Below are 5,413 nucleotides of genomic sequence, written 5' to 3'. Positions count from 1 at the left end.
GCCTCTGAAGTCCAGCAAGAGAGGAGGAAAATCATGAAAAGCAAAGGAGACAACGAATTCACAGAGCAAATATGAGACACGCCTTGGGGCCATGGTTTCCACCAACAGGGTCAAGTGGGTCTGTGTTGTGTAGTTGCTCTCAGGCTATCCAGCTGTGACTGGATGACCCTGGCCTTGGGAGAGGAGGAAGCTAAAATTCATGAAAATTTAAGGGATATGCTCAAGTTCAAAGGGAACAACTAGACTGAATTTAGATCTTCTGTGAGAATGGAAGTTTCTAAGGACAACAGTTTCGTTTCCAGATTTTCACTGATTGATTTATCATTTTCGGATAACAGGGGTCCTAAAGAAATAAATGCTGGTTGAAAAAGAGAAAAACAATCTGTCTCTTTGCTGTGATGTACCAGCTGCACTCACGGTCCCACGGGGTCATTGCTTGCCTCCAGCCCAGGCCTTGAGTTATGCTCTTGGATTTTGACTTGGATGGTTCTGTCCCAGGGGGTTCCTCAGCCCCGCTCCTGTTCCCAGTCCTCCTGACACGAGCAGCCTTGCCTAGGTCTCTGGTGAACACAGTTAAGCCCACATNCCGGTGGTGGGGCGGTGGGGGGCAGTGGGGGGGGGCAGGGCTGGGCATGGAAGGAGGATGGCACTGGAGAGAAAGTGTGTCCTGTCATGGGTTCTGACAGGAGGACCCTGAGAGCAGCTAGCCCTGGACCTGAGGACAGAGAGCCTCAGCCATCCCCTCTGCAACAGAAGATGGATGGTGGCCACTTACTCTTTCCTTCTGCTTGTTCTCTGACCATTGTTTTGAGAAGTAAGACAGATGATTTATTTTCAGAAACACCAAATAAAAACTGTGCTGTCTAATTAACAGTAGGTTTACAACCTATTGAAAATATGTATGAACCTTCCCCCACCTCCCTCCACAATGGAGTCCGAAACCCTTAGACACTTCCCTTCCTGGTTCTTCTTCCCCTCTCCTTTTCACAGGCTTATTTTTGTGGGTTTTGCAATGAGCATGCTCCACAAAACTAAGGGAGGAGGGACTGAAAGTCTCTGCATCACCTCAGGGAATGTACATTTGTTCCAATCAGACTACTTCTTGCCTTACACGGGCACAGGGAACTTCCGGGTCAGGCTGTAACCTCTGTAGTGCTCAGCCAATGAGGAACCAGGGGAGGGACTTGCACACTAGGAGATAAATGGTCTGTTGTAACTGTCCTCAGTGTGCATTGTCCGTCAGACACCTGTTCTTGCAAGAACGTTGGTTAAAGCCTCCCTTCCTTGTGCTCTGAGTTTCTGAGTCTTGCCTTTGATTGAGTCAATGGGCTTTTTTCTAACAATTATCTAGGCTATTCTTTAACCCCTCCCTTCTAGTATCCTTCTAATTTTTGCTTAGTTCTCAATCTGCAACAAGTCTCTCCAGTGGAATGCATCCTGTTTATCTATTTAGAGTGACCTTAAAACTTTTAAAAAGCTTAAAGTTAAACTAAAAATTGTGAAACAAAAACCTATACCCTCAAAAAGGTCAAGCTGTAGAGATAAAATATACACCTTCCATCAAAAGAATCCTAAGGGCAAACTAATTCTAGCAGGCACTCTCTTTGAATACATTTCTAAAATACTACGTTGTGCTTATATGCATGCTCTTTAAGTTTTGTTTTTGGTTTTTGTTTGTTTTGAGAGAGACAGAGATAGTGCAAGTGGGGAGGGGCAGAGAGAGAGGGAGAGGGGATCTCATCAGGCTTCATGCTGCCAGCACAGAGCCCGACATGGGGCTTGAACCCACAAAACTGTGAGATTATGACCTGAGCTGAAACCAAGAGTTGGATGGTCAGCAGACTGAGCCGCCCAAGTGCATCAATATATGCATGCTCTTTCATTTTCACACTATCTGTACGTGAACTACAATTTTTAAATAGATGTGGAAATTGAAGTTCAAAGAAATTGAGGGACTTACCCAAGGTTACACACTGTAAATTAGTCCTGGAGCTCTAAACTGAAACTTCAGTTATCCATGGAGATCTTCCAGTGCCCTGGAGTTACGTCCGTGAGGGCTGCAGACCCCGGTGTGACTGGTAGTAATGAGGACATGTGTCCTGGAAGAGAACGCTTTTGCACTGGGCTTTGATAGTCACGAAGGTGTCTGTAACTTTCTCCACAAGCCTATTATCTGCCTATTGCTCACTTCATGCATGCTATCTCTCTGAGTCCTCCTGATGTTGTGGAATTAAATATCTCATTTTGGTGCTTAACAAACTGAAGTTTAAAGAGGAGGAGTAAACGAGGAACATGGTACAGCTATTAGGGATCAGATCACAGATTCCAACCCAGCGTACACTTCAAGTGTGGGGCTCCCACAGAGGTGGCAGAGAGGGCGGCCGGGAATTTCAGGTGCGGGAACTTTCGGGAGCGCTAGCACCGGCCAGGAGAAGTGTCATATACAAAAGACATAAAGAGAAATCGATTGGATGAGACGCTAGCTTCAAAAGAGAGAAGGAGGAAAAGAGACTGAAGAGGAAGTACCTCGTGGGTCTTAAAGTCCAGGTCAGAGTGATAGGTTTGATCCTCTTGGCCTTGGGAATAGGCTGCATGGTCTCAGGCAGGGTTGTGAGGTGGAAAGATGGGGTGCTAACAGATAGTTTTACTCTCTTCGTAAGAGGCAGGAGAAAAGGAGAGTGATTGGAAGCTGGGAACTACCTGGGAGCGCATTGCTAATCTCTCCCAACTTGTGACGATGGTGACAGTTGCATTTTTTGGACATTGGCCATATGCCCAGTTCCGATCTAGGTGCTTTACATGTATTTATCGCTTTAATATTCCCAGCTACTTACAAACTATTATTATCATCATCCCCATCTTACAGACCAGGAGCCTGAGGTTCAGAGAGGCTAAGTAACTCCCCGAGGGGCAAATACCCATGAAGCAGCATGTGTGACTTCTCAGCCCTTGAGTTTACCTTATACCACGCTGCTTCTCCCCATTGTCCTTATCAGTTGGTGATGAGCACAGAGCTGTCCAGAGAATTCTCAGGTCATTTCAGGGCACTGGGAGAGAAGACCCAGCAGTGGCCGCTAACATTTCCCTTGTCCTGGGTGCTACAAACACTAGGTGAAGTATTAATTTCGCTGCCTGGGCTTTAGAAGTTCTGGACATCAGATATTCCAGCCTGAGCTTCAGATTTAAACAGGCCATGCTGGAAACAATGGATGGTGACTCTCTGGCACAGCTGTGGCTTTGTGAAAGTCAGGAAAGGTGTTAATTGTGCACGATTTACCCACGGAGGCTCCCCTTTCATAAATACTCTCTTTTCTCTCAAAGAAACGACTAGGGCCAAATGTGTTACATAATGGCAGAGATTTTAAAATAGATCAAAGGGTGTAGCTCAAAATTTTCCACTCTCCTAACTGCCAGGGATGTGAATGGAAATCCTAGGGGGATTGAAAGACAGTAGGTCAAGAGCAAGGCATCTCTTTGAAGTTTCATGCTTATGTGAAAAATTTGCGTAAAGTTTCCATTCCCACAAAACACATCTGCGTTTTAAAATGAAAACGTATTTAAAACTGGAGAGAGAAACCATGATACTAGGCATTCCCAGCACACCTCCTCTTAATTCTGAAGTCTAGAAAATCCATGTAAGGCACCAGACGTGACAATTTTCAACTCGCTTTCTGTGTGGCTGCAGGAGCAGTCCCTTCCAATCCTATGCTCTCTTTGTTGTCAAAGGGAGACAGAAGATCATAATCCTCAGCGGTATCATAAACCAGGACAATTGCACAAATTCACACACCAGCTCTGCAATCAATAGACTAACAGGGTTCTTGGGACTCCTGAATGCCCATGGAGTCTAGTGGTTTAAGGATGGGCCTTTGTGCTTAAAGCAAGGAATCAAATCCCAGCCTGATGATAATAGCTGGAGCACCTTGCATTAATTATTTGGTCACTTAAATCTCAGACTTAGAAACGTTAAACATATATATGTATTCTAGGATTTAGCACACTGCTAGATATACTGTAAATGCTCAATGAACAGTAGCCTTAATTGTGGTTAATAGTTTGCAGATATTAGACTTAATTTTATAATGTTTATTTTTGAGAGAGAGAGAGAGAGAGAGAGAGAGAGAGAGCACGAGTCGGAGAGGCACATAATCCAAAGCAGGCTCCAGGCTCTGAGTCTCAGCACAGAGCCCGATGCTGGGCTCGAACTCATTAGCTGTGAGTCATGACCTGAACCGAAGTCAGATGCGTAACCGAATGAGCCACACAGGCGCCCCATCACTAGATTTATTTTTGAATACAAATTTTAAATTTTAAAAATATATAGTTAAAAGTATTGTGAATGATTACTGTCTCTTACAAGGAAAATAACTTTTTAGTGTAGGAGACAGGGCCTTTGAGAGATGATTAGTTAGGGTCATGAAGATACAGCCCTAATGAATGAGATTAACGCCTTTACCCAAGAAGCTCTAGAGAAAGCTAGGACTCCTTCCCCTTGTGGGGGCACCCTGAGGAGTCACCAATTATGAACCAGGAAGAGGGCCTGCACCAGAATGTGAGCATGCTGACACCTTAATCTTGGACTTCCTAACATCAAATTTACAAGTCATCTAGTCTGGAGCCTTTTTTTTTTTTTTTTTTATATAGCTTTCTGAGAAATTTATTTTGGAGACTCTCAGGAATAGAGAAATCCAGGGCCAGTTCAGAATCAAAGAGTAATTGTTGATTAGAGGGACCCGTGCATACTACTGACATATTTTTTGAGTGAATTAACACAGCTTGGTGAGAAGAAGAAATATTAGCACTTGCTAGACTCTCTCAACCATGATGTGGTCAGAAAAACTGCAAAGGTTGTTAGGTGAATTGAAAAAAAAGGTTCTAGGAGCCGCTGGGGGGCTCAGTTGGTTAAATCTCAGACTCATCTGACTCTTGGTCTCATCTCAGGTCTTGATCTCAGGGTAATGAGTTCAAGCCCCACCCCTGGGCTTCATGCTGGGTGTGAAGCCTACTTAAAAAATCAAAAGTTTCTGGAAAGAAACACGGATTCTATTCTGCAGCCCTGGATATGGAGGGGATAGAATTAGATTTGTATTTATAATTGAGGTTGCATTTATATTGGTTGGAACCATATGAAACTGTTAGTCTTTGGCCATCTTTGATCTAATAAAAGTCAGCTTCATATGTTCAGCTTTATACTTCTTATGAAGACATGAATCACCAGAGTTTTTCATTCCAGAACACTCTAAGTAATATGTGCTTGCCAAACGAGTGCTCTGGGTACTAAACACAAATGTTAAGGTAGAACAGATTGGTTGCATGGGCTGGGGTAGACCAAAAAGGTTTGCGAGGAGCATGCAGTTAAGAGAAGTGGAAAGAAGACAATCGGTTCAAGCAGGGGAAGGACCACGTGGCGGCG

This window comes from Crocuta crocuta, unplaced genomic scaffold, assembly GCF_008692635.1.
Source record: "Crocuta crocuta isolate KB4526 unplaced genomic scaffold, BGI_CrCroc_1.0 scaffold133, whole genome shotgun sequence".
NCBI classification, from domain to species: Eukaryota; Metazoa; Chordata; class Mammalia; order Carnivora; family Hyaenidae; genus Crocuta; species Crocuta crocuta.
The sequence above is the reverse complement of the archived record's forward strand: the minus strand, read 5'-3'. Positions refer to the sequence as shown.